The sequence below is a fragment of the Panthera onca genome, chromosome C1, assembly GCF_046562875.1.
Source record: "Panthera onca isolate mPanOnc1 chromosome C1, mPanOnc1 haplotype 2, whole genome shotgun sequence".
Lineage (NCBI taxonomy): Eukaryota > Metazoa > Chordata > Mammalia > Carnivora > Felidae > Panthera > Panthera onca.
In genome coordinates this window covers 45,628,527-45,651,400 of record NC_138346.1, presented here as the reverse complement: position 1 = coordinate 45,651,400, position 22,874 = coordinate 45,628,527, and the positions used below count along the sequence as shown (strand labels likewise).

At 36.3% G+C, this 22,874-nt stretch overlaps 1 long non-coding RNA gene across 2 annotated transcripts in view; it reads right to left on the bottom strand.

The window, feature by feature from the left end:
* The window catches only part of LOC144617144 (uncharacterized), a 191,612-nt gene that overhangs the window by 76,222 nt on the left and 92,516 nt on the right, over positions 1-22,874 (bottom strand). Inside the window, exons 6-7 of one of the 2 annotated variants that reach the window (XR_013557232.1) lie at positions 22,652-22,703; positions 18,049-18,148 (exon numbers count right to left, since the gene is read on the bottom strand). This is a non-coding gene — a long non-coding RNA (uncharacterized LOC144617144). The remainder of the gene's footprint in view (positions 1-18,048; positions 18,149-22,651; positions 22,704-22,874) is intronic. The other variant, XR_013557233.1, reaches the window with a different exon arrangement.

Sequence of the window (22,874 nt, the reverse complement as noted above, 5' to 3'; positions counted from 1 at the left end):
CATAGACTGTGTGGCTTGAACAACAAACATTTATTTCTCACAGTTCTGGAAGCTAGAAGTCTAAGATCAGGGTGCTAGCACCATTGGGTTCTTGGTGAGGGCCCTCTTCCTGTCCATGTCATCACAAGGCCTTTCCTTGGCATGTGCACATACACAGAAATCTTGTGCCTCTGCCTTTTTTTATAAGAGGATGGGGGCATTAATCTCATCATGGGAGCTCTACCCTCATGACTTCATCTAAACCCAATTACCTCAAAGATCAAATATGATCGCTGGGGATTAGGGTTTCAACATAGAAATCTTGGGAGGGACCCAAACATTCAGTCCATATTAGTGAGCAAGCAGGCCTAAGCTTGCTTGCTTTCCTTGTTATACACCTGGTCTCATCTTTACACCAGATAATAAGAATACAGGCTCTTTTCATTCTGCCAACAATCTCTCATTGTGTTTTTCCTTTGTGCAATAGGCCAAGAAATAGACTAGCAAGTTTGCTGGCTAAGCAGACATCCAATCAAGAAACACAATGCCAGCTGGTAAGAACTCCCATTCTTTATGAGCGATTCTCTGGGAGCACTTTTACTCCCATTTTGGCCTTAGAAAAGAAAGCATCTCTATTCTTCCCCAAGGAGGGGAAAGAGTGAAGCCTCTCATATAATAACTATATTCATGATGACTCCTGTCTCCCCAGTCTAATCATTTCACATAAAAAGGAGGGGGGTGGGGATGGCTGATGCAAAAGTGTTAGTTCTGACATTTATTTATTTATTCCCAGCTCTGAAGGGGAGTGTTAATAATTCCTTCTTTGGGGCAGTTCTCTTTAAATTGTTTAAATTTAAGCCTCAGATTTTTCATCCCTGACCTTAGACACTGAACATAGAATTGCCACTGAGTATCCTGTTGCAGAAACAAATTTTCACATTTTTAATGTTACTCCATAGCTTTTGGCTACCATTTTCTGAAGTTTTTTGTTTTTTGTGTTCTTTTTCTCTAAAAGTAGTCAGGAAAATATCATATTGAACCCATGGTTATTTGCATAGAATTAATAGTTGGAATTTTCTAGATTAATATCCAAGAAGGTATATCTTTAAGCTAAAGTTTTAAGCTAAAGTTCTAAAATAATTAGTTTTTAATATTCACTTTGATATGTAATTCCATTAGTTTTCAAAACATAATAATTTGGAAACTCCATTAGTTCACTGATGTCCTCAAATTGCTTTGAGGTAATCACTTAAGCTCATGCTGCATTTTTGTCAGGCAGAGATAGCATCAAGTTTAGGAAATCCTGTATCCTCAACCCATGAACCCACATTGATATACACCTCAATTCTATCTAATCTGCACGGATGAACTGCCAAAACTTGATATTAACATTCTGCCTATTACTTGTAGAACAAACATATTTCAGCATTTTAGGAGTGCATTTCACAAATGGCACAATATAGTTTTTGGCTATTAAATATGATGAGCCCATAATAAATATTGCTTGAAGATACCTACATGTTATAAGGAAGGCATCATTTTCACTGACAAATAACTCATGCTTGGAAAGATAGCAATGCCTTCTGAAATTATCAGTCTGATTTAAACTCCAAGTCAGTCCTTGTGCTTCCATATTCTATTGAAGTACATGCTTAAGCAAAAACTTAATAAAAAGTGGCTCTAAATCAAGAAGTTCTTTCTGAACATAGATCCAACTACATGACATCTTAGGGGGAAAAAAAGGAACACCCAGAATTTTTAAGGACTAACTGTGGGAGCAAGGTAGAACTAGAGAATTATATAAGGATGTCCTCTATGGCCTTTACAGTTCATCATACATAAGGATATATTGACAACAGTTCTCATGGAAAACTATAGGATTACCCTGTACTTCAAATCCCTCCATGGGGTGCACAAATCTTCAAGTTAGATAACCCTTAAGTATTGTTATACAAAGATACTTGAAACAAGTAAGGTCAAGGTTCTGATGCTTTAATAATACCACTCACAATCTTCTGACTTAAAATACATATTCCTTGCTACGTTATATGTTATACTTCCTTTACAGTTTGTCTTTTTTCTCTGCATGCAAATTTGTGTGGAAATATCTTTCTGCACATTTCTGTCTTTTCTTCTGTGGCTGGATATTTTTAAAAATCTACTGTCTACATTCTCAGAAGACAGTCAGAAACTACATAAGAGCCTATTCATCTAGAGATGTCATAAAATTAAGAAACTTTGAATGTTCCCAGATTTTCTTTATTTTCTCCACTTTATTTAGAGGTATAGAAATAAAATAGCTTCTGCATTAGCCAACTTGGAGAAATAAAAATAACTCTATTTGGGAGCAAGAAATAAGAAGAGAATAAATGTATTTCACTTTTCAGTCAGTCCCTAGAGGAGAAGAACCCCCAAAAAATAAGGTTATGACCTTCCTCAGAGAATAGAAGTAGACATGTCTCCAGGAGCCATAGCAAGAAGAAGGGAGATCTCTGAAGAGAGGTTAAATCTCAGAAGTAGTGACTGGGTTAATGGTATATGCCTAAGATGGTTCTAGAACACACAAAGTAAATCCAAATGGAAACAGGCATAGGTTTTGGTGTCAGACATGTTGTGGGGGTGGGGGGGGGTCATCTTTGTGATGCCACCATAAAGACTACAAAGGTGACTTTGGAGAAGTCATATATTCTTTCTAAACACTATTTCCTTTCCAGGAAAATGGGTACCTCAAAGGATTTTTTATGAGGATGAAAAAAGATAATCACTTTTTTAACTTTATTTATTCTGAGAGAAAGAGAAAGAGAGCATGCCCACGTGGAAGAGGGGCAAAGAGAGAAGCAAGGGCATAGAGAGAGTCCCAAGTAGGCTCTTCACTGTCAGCATGGAGCCTGAAGCAGGGCTCAAACTCATAAACCATGAGATTATTACCTGAGCCAAAATCAAGTCAGACACTTAACCAACTCAGGCATCCAGGTGCCCCTAAAAAAAGATAATCTGTGAGAGCATCTATCTCAATGTTTAGAACATTAAATGCTCGTGGAATAAAAGACAAACATAAATGTGACACTATTAATTACACTGGAATAATAACATGCTTAAAATACACCTTTTAATGCCCTACCCAGCTCATGGGGCCTGTTTAAATAACGTATTATCTCCTAGAATTAGGATCATTAAAGACTTGAGAAATAAGAATCCCTGTAATTTTATATTTGAAGTTATAACATTTTTATGTCTTTATTTATGTTTATATTCTAAAGAAAAGAAATTGACTAATTATTTGTATTATTTCTTTTCTAATATATATATATATATATATATATATATATATATATTTTGCGAGAGAAAAAAAAAAACAAGCATGAATGGGAGAGGGGCAGAGAGAAAGAGAGAGAGAGAGAGAATCCCAAGCATGCTCAACACTGTCAGCTCACAGCCTGATGCAGGGCTCAATTCCATGAACCATAAGATCATGACTGGAGGCAAAATCAAGAGTCAGACACTTAACCAACTGAGCTACCCAGGATGTTTAACCAAGGACGCCACCTCATCATTTGTAATATTTCTAAAAGTACAGTAAATAACAATGGATTTATATATCTACTAGAGATTGCTGAAATTATATCAACTATCACTTTATATCAAAGACTGTCACTGAAGAAATAACATGGTTAATTTGGTGAACAATATGGTTTTACTGTAGAAGTAACCTAGACAGAAATTCTTTGAGATTTAATTTATTCATTAAGGCTAAATATAACATTCTTCAAATTCAGAAGAAACAAAACATAAGGTATTCTCCATAAGATATTTATTTTATTGCATCTTTTTTTCATGAAAAATCTAAGAAAATGCCTAAAAGTACATGGAGAAGGTATTTCTGGAGGAAAGAGTTTTATGCTGTATGTAACCCATAGAAAGCATTTGTCTGTATCTAAATCACAGAAAATCAGAAACTGAAACACAAATAAGATTTTGCTTCTATATATGACAAAACTTATATTGTGATTGAACTAAAATTGGAGTTTATGACATTATGTTCCACTGATTGAGAAAATTATTTTATTTGAATAAAGTTTGGTACTAAATTCTTCACCTAACCTGGTAATTTTATAATGGACTTCCTATTTCCCTATATCCTAAACTTTAGAGTCCACTGAAAATCCACTTTAATTTAATTTAGTTAGTTGCTATTAAGTAACAGCGTATTTTAGAGGTATTTGCCTATTCAAATGATTAAATGTTGAAATTGCCCAGGGACTTTACCATAATCACGATTATAAGATTTAAACTTTTGCACTGAAATCTCCCAAAATATTATATACTATTATTTAGAACTTTAAAGTTTCCCTAAAGTCAACAGAAACCATTTTCATACCAGCATTTTAGGATAATGAGCAACACGTAATGATACCAAAAGTCTTAGCTTCAAGAGCCAGCAACCCACTCAACATCCTTATCTATTTCATCTCAAGAAACACATAAAATACCAAATGATTTCACTAAAATCTAAAACAGCACAAATCAACAACAACAATAACAACAAAAGAGAAACAGACTCATAAATACAGAAAAAAAAAATGGTGGTTGCTAAAGAGAAGGAGATGGGGAAATGGATGAAATAGATGACAGGGATTAAGAGCTATAAGCTTCCAGTTATAAAATAAATCAGAGGGATGAAAAATACAGCAAAGGATATATAGTCAATAATATTGTGGGGGCGCCTGGGTGGCGCAGTCGGTTAAGCGTCCGACTTCAGCCAGGTCACGATCTCGCGGTCCGTGAGTTCGAGCCCCGCGTCGGCTCTGGGCTGATGGCTCGGAGCCTGGAGCCTGTTTCCGATTCTGTGTCTCCCTCTCTCTGTCCCTCCCCCGTTCATGCTCTGTCTCTCTCTGTCCCAAAAAAAAATAAATAATAAAAAAAAAAAAAAAAAAAAAAAAAAAAAAAAAAAAAAAAAAAAAAAAAAAAAAAGGGGCGCCTGGGTGGCGCAGTCGGTTAAGCGTCCGACTTCAGCCAGGTCACGATCTCGCGGTCCGTGAGTTCGAGCCCCGCGTCAGGCTCTGGGCTGATGGCTCAGAGCCTGGAGCCTGTTTCTGATTCTGTGTCTCCCTCTCTCTCTGCCCCTCCCCCGTTCATGCTCTGTCTCTCTCTGTCCCAAAAATAAATAAAAAAAAAGTTGAAAAAAAAAAAAAGAAAAAAAAAAAAAAAATTTAAAAAAAAAAATAATATTGTGATAATTTTGTATGGTGACAGAAGTATGATATGTACAGTGATAACTACACTTACTGGTGAGCATTTCATAATCTATTAATGGTCAAATCACTGTTTTATACTTGAAACTAATAATATTATTTATAATAATATATGTAAACTATACTTCAATTAATAAGAAAAGTGAAAGAAAAGAAAAAGAAAGGGAAGGGAAGGAAGAAAGAAAGAAAGAAAAAGGAAGAAAAGAAGGAGAAATTTAGTACACAAAACAGAAACAAAACTAATAAATTCCTATCACTGCACATTTTTAACACTCTGGTTGCCAAGGTATATGCCAGGTACTATATAACAAACAATAAAAAAAAAAAAATCTCTCAGCAGTCTAGGACCAATACATGATTGGAGTGGGGGGGGGGGGGTCTTTTTAGTTTTGTTGTTATTGTTTTGTCATGCTAAATCCAATGTGTATATTTCTGGTTGGGTAACTCTTCAGGACATCTTTCCTTCAAGCAGTGTCTTAGTGATCAGAATTCTTTTCATCTTGTGATAAGACCATATTCCAGACCCTTCCTTAGAAAGGGTCTTTCTGCCAGATCCTCTGCATTTAACCAGTTCACAAGCATAGAGAAAGCATGTGGAAATTTGAAAAGAAAAGAAAGTTCTTTGAACTCACTGCCATTTCTGTGCCTTCCCATGCACAAAAATAAAGACAACGGGCTTACTATTCTTGTTTCTTGATAAAAGGAAGCAGAGAAGTTTGTCAGGCAAAAGAAACATTTCCCTATTTTAACATTTATTTATTTTTGAGAGACAGAGAGAGAGCATGAGCAGGGGCCAGAGAGAGGAGGAGACACAGAATCCAAAGTAGGCTCTAGGCTGTGAGCTGTCAGCACAGAACCCGACACGGGGCTTGAACCCACGAACAGTGAGATCATGACCTGAGCCAAAGTTGGACGCTCAACCAACTGAGCCAGGTGCCCCAGAAACATTTCCCTATTAATAAATTATTTTTTAAAGGGATGTATCAAGTGATTGTTTACACACGGAATAATAGATGGTGGTTTTCCAGAAAATATAAAGAGATTATTTATAATCTTATTTTTATTAGCCTTTATATGAAGTCCAAGGTATATTATTTTTAAAAAAAGAACTTGTGAAGTCATTTCTGCAGAATGGTACACTAATCTGCATGGTGTTCTATAGTAATTAAAATGCCACAGAGTTTAAGTCATTAATATTATTTTATGGATAGTATATACCTACTGGCAAAGTCTCAAATATCAATTTTCCTAGCTAGAATTTTAGTAGGAATGAGATTTTTAAGTGATTTTGATTATTCTAGCATTATTTTCTCCATATAAATTATAAGAAATATTCATTTGGTTTTGATGTTATTTCATGTTATTGCTTTTAAATATATTTTGTTCTTTGATAGCAATAAACAATGACACATATAGACTACTTCCTGTATTTCAGGTAATATTATAAACATTTTTCATGTACTATTAGGTCCTAAGATTGAACCAAGATTGTGTAGTTCAAGAAGCCACATTCTTAATGACTAGCAATGACTCTTAATAATATTCTTGACTTTAAAGAACATATAAAATTTTTCAATAATTTATTTCTACGTATTACCAAATTTTCCAAACCATTTAATCTGCCAGTTTGATTACTTAAGCCAAGAACCCATTTTCACCCACATTGATGGAGGGGGGAAAGTATATATAAAACCCAAAAGCAGGTAATCCAAAACTTAGGTGACTTTAAGTTAATGAGAATCATTTCTATGTTTAAAGTGCAGACTCAGTAAAATTACATTAGAGGTACACTTATTTGCAGGTGACAAAAGCAGTTGTGTGTCACCATGCAAAACGTCTCAAACTGAAATTTAAAAATTGTAAAATTGATTAGCTGGTGTCCAAGAGTATCTGACTGACCAAGATATAGGAGAGTAAGTGTGATTGTAATTCTAATGAAATAAAAACATAAGCACTCACTCGTCCCTAACAAACGTTTTCTCTTTAGTATTAAATTTAGAAGCGTTTTGTAACTCAGAGCTCCTGAATTCTCTAGACCGATGCATGATACACAGAACTGAGATACCATCATGTTGTTTCTTTTTCTAGACTATATATCTGACCCACAGTAGTGCACTTGTGTCTGCAACCACTGATATGAGCAGTCCCAGCCAGGGCTGAATTCAAACTGCATTAATATTTCATCTCATCCCAGTGTCTGAGAGGAGAGTTGGTGCGAAACTAACTTATAAAATGAAATTAAAGTACAAAGAAATATATTGGAGGTTGAATTGTGTCACACACACCCCCGCCCCCCGCCATCCTGCCCATGTTGAAGTCCTAACCCCCAGGAACTCAAGAATGTGACCTTTTTGGAGAAAGGATCTTTACAAAGGTAATTACAGTGAATAAAGTGTGGGCTTTAACCCAATTAGTTAGTATCCTTATAAAAAGGAGGAATTTGCTCATAGAAGTAGTCATATAGGGAGAATGCCATGTGAACATACTGATGATCATCTACAAGACAGAGAGGAACAGATCCTTCCCTCACGGCCTTCAGAAGGTACTAATCCTGTCGACACCTTGATCTTGGACTTCCAGCTTCTGACCTGTGAGACAATAAATTTCTGCTGTTTAAGTCACCCAGTTTGTGGTACTTTGTCACTGCAGCCCTAGCAAACTAATATAAGGGCAAAAAAATACCAATTAAGTTTCCCTCGCCAGTAGTGTCAACCTATGTGACACTACTTATGGCCTAATCAAAATGTTTAGGGAGTTCCCCTGTCTCGACTACCCATTTTTACTAAATTCTCCACTTCTCTCACTATCTTCTGGCCTTTGATTTCTATGTTGGTCGTGAATTAGTTGATTCCCTCTGTACACCTCCTTCTTCTAGTTATTTAATTCAATTTTTCAAAAAAGGAGGATTAATTGTCATGAGCTTATCAAATCGGCCCAAGAAGAAGCCCTTTAAACTTATTCTACTCCACAGCATATTCTTTCTAAAGTTTTTCTTTCTCTATTAACTTCTTCAAGTAATAGTACCTAACAGGTAAATGATATTTTGATGAAGTTATTTTGACAAGGTGTTATTTTAAAGTAGCTAAAAATCAAACCATTAAACTTTTACTACCTACTTTTACTTTCAATTAATTTGTGAAACAAATATCACTCTATCTCCTCCCCCAATCCTAGGAGATGGGATTGAAGAGAAGCCAAAGACAGTGAAGTTTAGGGGCATCTGTGTATACAGCCTCTTTGAATGGGCTGAAATTTTGACAGAGCTGCTTTAGCTACTGACAAGCAAACCTCTGTCAGAATCAGAATGCTGCCTCCAAATACACAAGCTGCACCAGACTATGATTCATTTATTCATCATTATACATCTGTGTTCCTCAAATAAAAGTATGCAAATCCCCAACATATGATTTACTGTGCCAAGAGATGCTCAAGAGCAAAGCTAGACATGACATAGCTCCTTCAGGTGTCTATTTTAATCATATTTGAGAATAAAATAACTGTACCTATTATTGTCTTTATATTAAGACAAAAATGAGTATGGCATGAAATAAAATGAAAATTACATAAACTTTTCAATTAAAACATGACATGAAGAAAAGCCTGCACCTCATTACTCCTCTCTTACTCCCTACCATCCATGTTTCTTCTTTTTTGTCTTTAGTGGTCCTTCAACAGAAATGTTTGAAAAGCACTGCCGTAAACAATTACATACCTCTCCAACACACACATGCATCTTCTTTCACATGTTTTCCACCTACTTAGCACTTAATCATTCGTATGTATAAGTGTGTGTGTGTGATCTGCAATGATTTTTCCTAAATTATTTACTCTTATACATTTGCATATATTTGAGAGTTTCAAGTTTATCCCACTGAAAGATTAAAAGAAAAGAAATGAAAATACAACCTAAGAATGGGAGAAGATATTTGCAAATAACATATCTGATAAAGAGTTAGTGTCCAAAATATATAAAGAAAACTTATAAAACTCAACACCCAAAAATGAATAATCTAATTAAAACATGGGCAGAGGACATGAATAGACATTTTTCCAAAGAAGACATACAGATAACAGACACTTTAAAAGATGTACAACATCACTGATCATTAGAGAAATACAAATCAAAACTACAATGAGATACCACCTCACCCCTGTCAGAAATACAACAATACAAGAAACAACATGTGTAGGCAAGGATGTGGAGAAAGGGGGATCCTCCTAAACTGTTGGGAATGCAAAATGGTGCAACCACTCTGGAAAACAGTATGGGGGTTCCTCAGAAAGTTAAAAATAAAACTACCCTATGATCCAGCAATGGCACTAAAAGGTTTTTACCCCAAAGAATACAAAAACCTTAATTCAAATGGATACATGCACCCCAATGTTTATAGCAGCATTATCTACAATAGCCAAACTATGGAAAGAGCCAAACCTCCATCAACTGATGAATGGAAAAAGAAAATGTGATATAGATAGATAAGATAGATAGATAGACATGAATATATATATATATATATATATATATATATATATATATATATACACACACATATATATGTTAATATTACTTAGCCATAAAAAAGAATGAAATCTTGCAATCTGCACAACATGGATGGACCTGGAAAGTATTATGCTAAGCAAATAAAGTCAATCAAAGAGAGACAAATACCATGTGATTTCATTCATAGGTGGAATTTAAAAAACAAAACAAATGAACAGAAAAGGAAAAAAGAGAGATAGAGCGGGACAAAGCAAGAAACAGACCCTTAACTATAAAGAAGAAACTGTTACCAAAATATATAAAAAAACTTATAAACTCAACACCCAAAAATTAACAATCCCATTAAAACATGGGCAGAAGACATGAATAGATATTTTTCTAATAGTTAACAGAAGAGAGGTGAGTGGGGAGATGGGTAAATTAGTTGATGGGGATTAGGGAGTGCACTTGCTGTGATGAGCACTGGATTTTCTTTTCTTTTTTTTTTTGATATAAAGAATAGAATTTATTGATTCATCACTTACATGTAATACCCAGTGCCCATCCCAACAAGTGCACTCCTTAATATGCATCACCCATTTAGCTCATCCCCCCACTCACCTCCCCTCCATCAACCTCAGTTTGTTCTCTGGAGTTAAGAGTCTCTTATAGTTTATCTCCCCCTTTACTTTTATCTCATTTTTCCTTCCCTTCACCTATGTTCATTTATTGGAGCACTGGATTTTCTATGAAAGTGTTGAATCACTATACTGTACATTTGAAACTATTATTACACTGTGTGTTAACTAACTGGAATTTAAATAAGAACTTAAAAAAAAAGCAATTAGAGCAAGTCAAAATTTACAAAGCATCATTAAGCTTAAAAAGCAGGTTGCAAGGGCCACCTGGCTGGCTCAGTCAGTGAAGTATGCAACTCTAGATCTCGAAGTTGTGAATTTGAGCCCCATGCTGGATATAGGGATTACCTTAAAATAAAACCTTTAGGCAGAGGAGTTAAGATGGTGGAGTAGTAGGGGAACCCTATACTTTCCTCATCCCTCAAACACATCCAGAAAAATATCAAATCATTGTGAACAGCCAAAAATCAATATGAGGACTGAGAGAACAAACTGCACATCCAGAGGGAGACAAATGACCAGATGGTGGAAAGTAGGAGCTTCAGAGTTGATTGGAAGAAGAACTGCAGATGCTGTGGAGAGGAAGAGCCCTGATCACAGAAAGAGGAGAAAGAGAGGAGAGGGAAAGAGTGAAAGCAGTGCACAGGGGATTGCACAAGAAAAACTCTTCCCCAAAAACGTTAGGCAAAGGAGAGGGGCTGACTATTGCAAGTTTTTATAGGCAGTAAAGCTCAAATTGTAGCTTTAGAAGTCTACACCATTGCTGGGGTTGTGTCTGGTGGGCTTAGTGGTGATGGGGCTGGGGTTGTGTCTGGTGGGCTTAGTGTGATGAAGGAGGGCAGACTCCAGGAATGGACAGTGTGCTCTTAGGATCTCCTGGGTCACATGGGGAGAAACAGTTCACCTTCTTGGAGTGTATTTGGGAGAGGTGGCACTGTCTCTCAGGGGACAAAAGAGAAGGGGATGTCACTGAGTGGTCCTTTTAATTAGCATAAAAGCAGAGGCACCTAGTGAAAGGAGCTAACCTAGAAGCCAGCTTTACACTCCACTTTACTGCATACTCAGCCCCACACAGTCATGCAACTACTTTTCTGGGACAAACTGGCACTCTCCACAGTGTAGTGAGACCCTCCCCCAGAGAATTAGCTTGGGTCTAAGCCCTGCCTGGTCCCTAAAATTTGTAACTTTGAAACCCAGTCACACACCTGAAATAAAATACAAGAGTACTGTACCACCAGACAGCTGGATGGCTCAGACACAGAAAGGATGAAGGCAAGGTTCTGACAGAAGCCTGGGACAGAGAGGGGAGATTGTTCACTCTTCTGTGAGGGCTTCCTGAATGGTGGCGGGTGCAAACTCCCCTCTCAGGGGATGAGACAGTGGGATGACACCATTTCCCCCTTGCCCATCAGCATAGACTTCAGTGATCAACAAAGCACCCCCAGTGGAGGCTGGAGTGGCTTGCCCCAAGCCCTATCACTGCACCCTGCAGGTGCATCTTTACAAGGGCAAGTCTGCCTGAGAACCAGTGCAGCAGGCTTCTCCCACAGAAGATGAGCACAAACCCCCAACATGTACCAAGTCTACTGATCATAAAGTGCTGGTCCAGGGAAAATAGAATCTAGCCTTTTCTAACAAGCAGACCAAAACACACCTAGTTAGAATGCACCACACACTAGAACAGGTCCAAACACTCCAGGCAAGGAGAAGCTCTACAGAGGACTGATCTGAGGGAAAGAGCAGCCAAAACACAGTAGCTGGGTGAACACAGCATACACCATAAAATCTTCTTGAAGTGCCAGGCCCTGGACAGTGTATGACCTCTTCTTAACATGGCCATTACTCTCGGGAGCAGGAAACATAACAGGCTCTCCTAAATACACAGAAGGCAGAGACCTGGACAAAATACTAAGACAGGGGAATCCATACAAACAAAAGAGAACTGGAAGATGTTGCAGCCAGGAATCTAATCAGAATAGATATAAGTAATAACTCTGAACCAGAATTTAAAACAACAATCATAAGGAAATGATCTGGGCTTGAGAAAATCATAGAAGACACTAAAGAATCCCTTTCTGTGGAGATAAGAGACCTAAAAACTAGTTAGTCCTAAACAAAAAAAAAAAAAATGCTATTAACTGAGATCCAAAACTGACTAGTTGCAATGACAATGACAATGAACAAAGCAGACGAACAAATCAGAGATACAGAAGATAAAATTATGGAAAATAATGAAGCTGAAAAGAAGAGGGAAAGAAAAGTATTAGATAATGAGTGTAGACTGAGGGAACTCATTTGTGTCAACAGAGTCCCAGTAGAAGAGAGGGGGAAAGGGGCAGAGGTTTATTTAAGCAAATTATAGCTAAAAACTTCCCTAATCTGGGGAAGAAAACAGTCATCCACAATCAGGAAGTACAGAGAATTCCCATCAAATTCAACAAAAGCCAGCCAATACTAAGACATATCATAGTACAAATTGCAAAATAAAGAGCAAAGGAAAGAATCCTGAAAGTAGCAAGGGAAAATAAATCCTTAACCTACAAGGGAGGATAAATCAGGTCAGCAGCAGATCTCTCTACAAAAACCTGGCAGGCCAGAAGGCAAGTAGCATGATATATTGAACATGATGAAGAGAAAAAATATGCAGCCAAGAATATTTTATCCAACAAGCTGTGTCATTCAGAACAGAAGGAGAGGTAAAGACTTTCCCAGATAAAAACTAAAGGAGTTTGTGACCACTAAACCAGCCCTACAAGAAATATTAAAAGGAACCCTTTAAATGGGAAAGACCAAAACCAACAAAGACTGGAAAGGAACACAGAAAATCTCTCAGAAACAGCAACTCTACAGGTAATACAATGACACTAAATTCTTATCTACCAATAATTACTCTGATTATACATGGACTAAATTCTCGCATCGAAAGATACAGGGTATCAGAATTGATTAAAAAAAATGAGACTCATTTTAGACCTAAAGACACCTCCATATTGAAAGTGAGGGGATGGAGAATGATCTATCATGCTAAGGGACATCAAAAGAAAGCCATAGCTATATCAGACAAACTAGATTTTAAACCAAAGACTGTAACAAGAGATTAAAAAGGGTATTATATCATAAGTAAGGGGTCTATCCAACAAGAAGATCTAACAATTGTAAATATTTATGCCCCCAATTTGAAATAACTCAAATAGATAAATCAATTAATAACAAACATAAAGAAACTCATTGATAATAATACAATAATAGCAGGGGGCTTTCACACCCCACTTACAGCAATGGATAGATCATCTAAGCGGAAAATCAACAAGAAAATGACTTTGAATGACACACTGAACCAAATGGACTTAACAGACACGTTTAGAATATTCATCCTAAAGCAACAGAATACACATTTTTTTCGAGGGCACATGGAACATTCTCCAGAATAGATCACACACTGGGTCATAAATCAGACCTCAACAAGTACAAAAAGATTGAGATCATACCATGCATAATTTCAGACCACAATACTATGAAACTTGAAGTCAGCCACAAGAAAAAATTTGGAAACCCGCAAATACATGGAGGTTAAAGAACATTCTACTAAATAATGAATGGGTTAACCAGGAAATTAAAAGAAAATTTAAAATATAGGGAAGAAAATAAAAATGACAACATGACAGTCCAAAACCTCTGAGATACAGCAAAGGTGGTCATAAGAGGGAAGTATATAGCAATACATGTCTACCTGATAAGGAAGAAAAGTTTCAAATACACAACCTAACCTTACACCTAAAGGAGCTAGAAAAGGAATAGCAAATAAAGCCTAAAGCCTGTAGAAGAAGGGAAATAATAAAGATTAGAGCAGAAATAAACAATATAGAAACAGACAAATAACAAAAAACAAAAAAACAGTAGAACAGATCAACAAAATTAAGAGCTGGTTCTTTGAAAGAATTAATAAAGTTGATAAACCCCTAGCCAGACTTATCAAAACGAAAAGAGAAGACCCAAATAAATAAAAGCATAAATGAAAGAGGAGAGATTGTAACTAACACCACAGAAACACCAACAATTATAAGAGAATATTATGAAACATTATATGCCAACAAACTGAGCAATCTAGAAGAAAGGGACAAATTCCTAGAAATTCACAAACTACCAAAACTGAAACAGGAAGAAGTAGAAAATTTGAACAGATCCATAAACACGAAATTGAATCAAAAATCCCCCATCAAAAAAATGACCAGAGCCATATGTCTTTCCAGGGTAATTCTACCAGACATTTAAAGAAGAGTTAAAACCTATCTTCTCAAATTGTTCCAAAAAACAGAAATGGAAGGAAAACTTCCAAACTCATTCTACAAGGCCGGCATTACCTTGATTCTAAAACCAGACAAAGACCCCACTAAAAAGTAGAATTACAGGCCAATACCCCTAATGAACATGGATGCAAAAATTCTCAACAAGATACTAGCAAGTCTAATCTAACAATACTTTAAAGAATTATTCACTATCAAGTGGGATTTATTCCTGGGTTACAGGATGGTTCAATATTTGCAAATCAATCAGTGTGACATACAGTAACGTAAGAAAGGATAAGAACCTCTCAGTAGATGCAGAAAAAGAATCTGACAAAATACAGCACCCATTCTTGACAAAAAACCCCAACAAAGTAGGGCTAGAGGGAACATACATCAACAGCCACATATGAAAGACTCACAACTATTATCATCCTCAATGGGGAAAAACTTAAAGCTTTTCCTCTATAGTCATGAGTAAGACTGGATGTCCACTCTCACCATTGTTATTTAACACAGTACTGGAAATACTAGCCTCAACAATCAGACAACAAAAAGAAATAAAAGGCATCCAAACTGGCAAAGAAGAAGTCAAACTTTCACTCTTGGCAGTTGGCATGATACTCTATATAGAATACTCTAAAGAATTTACCAAAATATTGCCAGAACAAAGTCATAGGATGTAAAATCAACATACAGAAATCTGTTGCAATTCTATACACCAATAATGAAATAGCAGAAAAAAAAAAATCAAGGAATCTATCCTATTTACAATTGCACCAAAAACAGTAAGATACCTAGGAATAAACCAAACCATAGATGTAAAAGATCTGTACTCTGAAAATTATAGAGCACTTAGAAAAGAAGTTGAAAAGGACACAGAAATGGAAAAATATCCCATGCTCATGGATTGGAAGAACATTGTTAAAATGTCTATACTACCAAAAGCAATCTACACATTTAATGTACTCCCTATCAAAATACCATCAGCATTTCACAGAGCTAGAAAAAACAATCCTAAAATTTGTATGGAACCACAAAAGACCCTGAATAGCCAAAGCAATCCTGAAAAAGAAAACCAAAGTTGGAGGCATTACAATTCTGGACTTCAAGCTATATTACAAAGCTGTAGTCATCAAGATAGTATAGTACTGGCACAAAGCAGACACATAGATCAATGGAACATACTAGAAAACCAAGCAATGGACCCACAACTATATGGTCAACTAATCTTCAACAAAGCAGGAAAGAATATCCAATGGAAAAGACAATCTCTTCAACAAATGTTGAGAAAACTGGACAGTAACATATAGATTGAAACTGGACCACTTCCTTACACCATACACAAAAATCAGTTCAGAATAGATGAAACACCTATATGTGATATAGGAAACCATCAAAATCCTAGAGAAGCACAGGCAGCAAACTCTTTGTCCTTGGCCTAGCAAGTTCTTACTAGACATATCTCTGGAGGCAAGGGAAATAAAAGCAAAAATGAATTATTGGGACTTCATGAAGATAAAAAGCTTCTTCTGTACAGCAAAGGAAACAATCAACAAAAGTAAAGGCAGTCTTTGGAATGGGAGAAAATATTTGTAAATGACATATCTGACAAAGGGTTAGTATCCAAAATCTATAAAAAATTTATCAAACTCAACACCCAAAAAACAAAAAACCCAGTTAAGAAATGGGCAAAAGACATGAACAGACATTTTTCCAAAGAAGACATTAAGATGGCTAACAGACAAATGAAAAGATGCTCAACACCATTCATCATCAGGGAAATACAAATGAAAACCACAATGAGATACCACCCACACCTGTCAGAATTACTAAAATTAACAACACCAGAAACAACAGGTGTTGGTGAGGATGTGGAGAAATGGGAACCCTCTTATACTGTTGGTGGGAATGCAAACTGGTGCAGCCACTGTGGAAAACAGTATGCAGTTTCCTCAAAAAGTTAAAAATAGATTTACCCCATGACCCAGTAATGGCAGTACCAGCACATTTTTTAATATGTAAAAAAAATCGAAGAGATACTTCATAAAGAAAGACATAGAGATGGTCAATTAACACACAAAAAGTTCCTCAACATCATTAGTAATCAGAGAAATGCAAAAAAACAAAAACAAAAACAAAAACATAATGTACTAATGTTTCAATCTCGCTTGAGAGGTTAAAACAAAAAGACTAATAATACTAAAGATGACAAGGATATGGAACTCCATTCATTGCTGGTAAGATTGTAAAATTGTATAATCAACTGTTTGGCAATTTCTTATAAAATCTTATGATGCAGGAATCCCATTCCTAGGTATTTACCTAAGGGACATTAAAACATACATTATAAAATGACTTTTACATCCCTATTTATAATAGCCAAAATTGGGAACAGTGCAAATGTTTATCATCAAAAGAACTGACAGTGGTATATACTTATACAATGGAATACTACTGAGCAGTTTAAAGGAATGAACAACTTAAACACACAATTTGGATGAATCTTAAAAACATGCTGAGCCAAAGAAGCCAAACCCAAGAAAGTATATACTCTATGATTCAACTGTTATAAAGTCCAAGAACATGCAAAACCAATCCCTGCTGTTTCTAATGTGTGGAGGACAGGGGTGGTGGAAGAATGACTAGAAGGGTCACATGGGAACTTTCTAGGTTATGGAAATGTTCTACATAATGATTTGGGTGGTGACTGCACAGTTTTGTACAATAATCAAAACCTTTTGAACCTCTGCTTTAAAAACTAAATAAAAATAGAAAAAATCTGTAAACAATAAATTGAGAAATTATTCAGACTCAAAGAATTTATGAGCAAAGGATTGGGTATTCTTTTTTCTGGCCCACTTTTTGGTCCATTCTTAACATTGATAGCTATGTTCATCAGATATGCATTTCTGTCTATATTTCTCCAAATTCAAGCACTAATATTTAAACTAGATTAAATGACCCCAGTGCATTCAGACACACCACACTTAGAAATACCCTTTTCTGACAGAATTATGAAGTGCTTTTTGACATGTTTTTTTAATTAAAAGAAAACGTATGTCTTCAATTACCAATACTATAAGCTTTCAAAATTGTGGGAGTAATCCAAACTACTTCCTTCAAAGACAACTGAATTAAACATACTCACAGAGGAAGCATAGATTAGGATCATTATTTGTATTTCTTTTAAGAGACCAGAAGAACAGAAGGGGTTACAATCTTGTCATTTTATGCAAGTCTTCTGTTCTAATATATCAAAAACTTGATAAACCAAGGTCATGAAGGACAGCTGAATAGGAATCAAAGTAAACAGTGTACCTTGTGGCCAACAGAGCCTGCCAATATGAGATTAGAACTCTCCATCCTAGCAAGAAAACGTTTTGGAAAGTTCCTTACAACATTTTATGACTCACAGATATTCCCAGAGGTTCCTGTTTCCATCCTGCAGTAGACAGTGTTTGAAGACGTGCAGTTCTCATCAACTGTTGTTCTTAGGCAACTTGGCTGAAAGGTCTGTTTAAAAAACATTTGTTGGAAAGATGATATGTTTGGATGTTTTAATTTTTTTAACCAAAATTCCAGATTTTAAATCTAGTTTAACTCTTAATTCAACATTGACTTAAAGAATAGCCTAAGAAGAATTACTATGTTACATAATATGTATTACGAACTCAGCAATTTTCCCACTTGAAAACTCCCAAACCAGGGGGTACATATTGTTGGCACAGTCCCCCTTGCATATCTTTCCAAACTGCCTCCAGATCCCTGGCTCTGTATTCAATAGTTCTGGCTCTGATCTTGGCCACCCAGTTCAGTACCTCACCTTGGCTTCTGCTTTGACCAACACTGCCAAAACACCTCCCAGCCCACCAGGACTTGATTCCTGGCTATTCTCCACTTTTGTCTAATCCCAGTTCTCTCTTTCCACTCTAAATATTGAATATCATTCCTGGGGTACATTTTCTCCTCATATTCATTCTTCCCCTATTCCACTCTACTTGCAGACAGAACTCCAAGGCCTATTCTCCACTCCTAGACAGTTCCCCTACTCCTTCCTTTTCTACTCCCTAAAGTCCTGAATAATAAACCACCTGGTTCTTAACAGTTCCCATCATCTACATATGATGCTATTTGTTTTCCTGAAAATAACTATAAAGATACAGACATGAGAGAAAATATAATATTATAAAATATTTTGGCATCTTCCTAATAAAAGTTATTTAATAGAAATGTAAATGGAAGAACTGATCTCTTTTGACTCCTTAAATGACTCATTACTACTCTATTCCCTAGCCCAGCGCTCCATCTCTCTTATACTCCTGTCATTTCCCTCACAAACGCTTTCTTTGACACATTCCTCTCCCAGATTCCACACCCAACCCCGTCTTGATTCTGTAATGGCTCAGACTCTCCACAGATGCAGTAAACTGGGTCCAGCCCAGACACATGTTTAGTTTGACTTACACAGCATTTAATTTTTTTTCAGTTAGTTGGCAATATTTAAAAATTGGAAGAACAAGCCTAAAAGTAGAGATTTCCAAAAAAAATGAAAATGGAATATTGAAGAGATATTTGCACTCCCAAGTTCATTGCACCATTATTTACAATAGCCAAGATAAGGAAACAACCTAGGTGTCCATCAACAGATGAGTGGATAAAGATGTGAGATATAGATAGATATAGATGATATAGATATAGAGATAGAAACAAAGATACATCTGCACACACACACACACACACACACACACACACACACACATTGGGATATTATTCAGCCATGAGAAAGAAGTAAATCCTGCCATTTGTGACAACACAGATGGACCTTGGGGACATTATGCTAAGTGAAATAAGCCAGACAGAGAAAGACGAATACTGCATCACTTATATGTAAAATCCAGGGGTGGGGGATGCAAATTCATAGAAACAGAGACTAGAAAATTTGTTGCCAGATAAAAAATAGTGATTAAAGTTGATAACACTTGTACAATTGAAATTTGCAAATAGATTTGAACTTAAAAGTTCTCACCAAAAAAAGAAAAAAAGATAAATACATGAAGCAATGGTATGTTAATTAACTAGATGGGGAGGGGATCTTTTCACAACATATATGTATATCAAATCACCCAATGTACACTTTAAATATCTAACAATTGTCCATGCCAATCTTATCCCAATAAAGTTGAAAATTTTTAAAATTAGGTGTTGTTTGTTCAAGTTCAAGGGTCAGAAAACTATAGTTTCAAATTTGTGCTCATACATAAAGTTTTATTACAACATGAGCATTTTTCATTTGTTTATGTCTTATTTATGGCTACTTCTGTGCTACAACAGCAGAGTTGAGTAATGGGACCGAGACCATGTGGCCAATAATATTTCAAATACCAAAGCCAAAAATATTTAGTCTGCCCCTTTACAGAAACCATTTGCAAACCTCTGTTCAAGATGGTTCTCACCACTGGATGCTCCACCCACAGAAATTCTAATATTATTAGTCTGCAGTGGGTGCCGGTGACTGATACCCAGAGATTCTGACGTCATTGTTCTGCAGTAGGTACTGACATTGGTATTTTCAAACTCCCAGGCAATTCTGATTTGCATACAGGTTTGTGAACCCCTTGTTTAGTTAATCTAGATGCCTTCAACAGTCTATTACTCTTGTCTCTTTCTCTGGGAGTACATATTTCCTCTGTTTAAATAGAAAAAGACTATCTTCTATCCACCTTCACAAGTGTTCTGAACAATCCAAAACAGCCCTTTGTATCATCAGAAATACATCTTGTAGATAATAGCTTAGTGCTTTTTAAAATACATAATATTATCCTCAGTTTGAAGGTGGAGAAATTGAAACTCAAAAATGTGAAGAGCCTTTCCTAATTTCTTTTCTTTTAATTATTTTTAGTAATCTCTACACCCAACATGGGGCTCAAACTCACAAAGCTGAGATCAAGAGTCACATACTCCTTGGACTGAATGAGCCAGGTATCCCGTAGTTTAGTGTTTTTTAAAAACAGATTTGGGCTACAGCACAGACCTATCAAATAAAAGCCTCCAAGAGGCAATAATTTTTAAAGCTCCCCAGATGATTCTGATAAGTAACTAGACTTGAGAGCAACTACTCAGTTTTGAAGAGGTCATTCATATAGCTACATTCATTGGAAGCTTAACTAGGGTTAGAATGTCCATAATAGCCTTCATTCTTCAGGGTGTCTCTGTGACGTCTGATCATTCAGATGTCTAACTTGAATATCTTTAAAGCATGGCAGTTAGGATGCAAAAGGTAAAGACAAGAAAGCTGCAAGCCCCTTGGGGCCTGCACTAAGAAATCTCAGAATGTTACTTCTGCCAAACTCTGTTGGCTAAAGCAAGTCAAAAGTCCAGTGCACATTCAAGAAGAGGGGAAAGAGCCTCCCTCTCTTTATGTGAGAAGCAGCATACATGTACAGGAAGATGAGATATTGATGGCATTCATCTTTGGAGACTACCAAAAGAAACTAGTAAGGGAGAAAAGCAAAGCAATGGTAACAGTCAAGCATTAGGATTGTGGTCTGAGTAAAAGAAAAGTATAAACAAGAAAAGAAGTATGAACAATAGAGTATCAGGCAGGAATGTTTCTCAAAGAAATATTTTAACTAAGGGAGCTGTTTTAAATAAGGCATTTAAACTGAGATATTTGAAATGAGGTTGTTGGGCTTTCAAAAAAATTTAACTATATGAAGAAAGTGAACAAGAAGTGAAGCATTCCAAATAGGGGTAAGATTTGAAATACAGAGATATGGAACATGATAAGAACAAAAGCTGCAAGTGCTTTGGTATGGATGGAACAAAGCTATTTGTGGATGGAGTGGCTTTCCAGCAAACAGATGTACAGTGGAGATTATGAAAGAGGTCTAGGTTAGAGACACGGATTTGGGAATCTTCAGATTCCCAGAAATGATGGTAGAAGGTCAGAAAGTGAGACAAAATAGGGTCATGTGGGGGAGAAAATATAATGAGAAGGGCACAAGACCAAGAACAGAGATCTGGAGGTCACTGATATCTGAGATCCTACATAGGAGATGTGAGAACTAGCAATAGGAAACGGAGAACAACTTAGTAGAGAAATATCTAGGAAGAAAGGGAGAGTTTTCAGGAAGGAGAGTGGTCAACAACGTCAATTGCAACAGAAAGTGGGTCAAGACAAAAGCAGGAAAGTGTTTATTGGATTGGGGGATATGTAGGTCATTGGCGAATTCAAAGACTGTTTCAACAGAAAAGGAGCAGAACCTACATTGTAGGGGGTTTAATAGAAAAGAATTGAGGAGGGGTGCCTGGGTGGCTCAGTTGGTTAAGCGGCCGACTTCGGTTCAGGTCATGATCTCGCGGTCCGTGAGTTCGAGCCCCGCATCGGGCTCTGTGCTGACAGCTCAGAGCCTGGAGCCTGTTTCAGATTCTGTGTCTCCCTCTCTCTGACCCTCCCCTGTTCATGCTCTGTCTCTCCCTGTCTCAAAAATAAATAAAACGTTAAAAAAAAATTAAAAAAAAAAAGAAAAGAATTGAGGAAGTAGAGTAAGTTAATGTAGCCCAATTTATGCAAACACTGCTGTGAACAGAAAGAGGGGATGTTGACAGATCTAAAACAGTCAAAATGATACTAATACCCTGACACATGTACATTAGTACATATTAATAAGTGTACATTAATACATATTAATAATAGCACATATTAATTAAGTAGTACATATTCACTGAATGTGAATGAATGAATAAACATGTAGTATAAAGAAGTAATTGACTTTCATAGAAAGCAACAACTTCTTTAATTATCTCTTCCAAATTAAAGTTCTCAGCATGGCACATTAATGTAACTATGATTAGTCCAAAGAAACCCTGGATTATTACATTATTTATGTTCATTGCTTACCAAATGCTAACAAATCCTGGCACTGGATATATGTTAAATCATGAGCAACTAAAGGCAGCTTGAGGCAAAAGAAAGAAAACTAGATTGAGTTCTGCTTTAGGTTTCTAACAACTCACTTGTATGACCTTAAGGAAGCCCCTTCATCTCTCCAAGGCCTTGGTTTGCTTTCTGTAAAATGAAGTATAAATTAGATCACGGATAGAAAACAGGCATCAAGTGATTTTAGTAATTGTAAAACCTAACTAGAACCCCATAGGCAAAAATTTTGAGATGAGAAATTACTATCAATGTTCACATCAGTTTTTGCTTTGATCCTATCAAGAGGTATATACACATTTC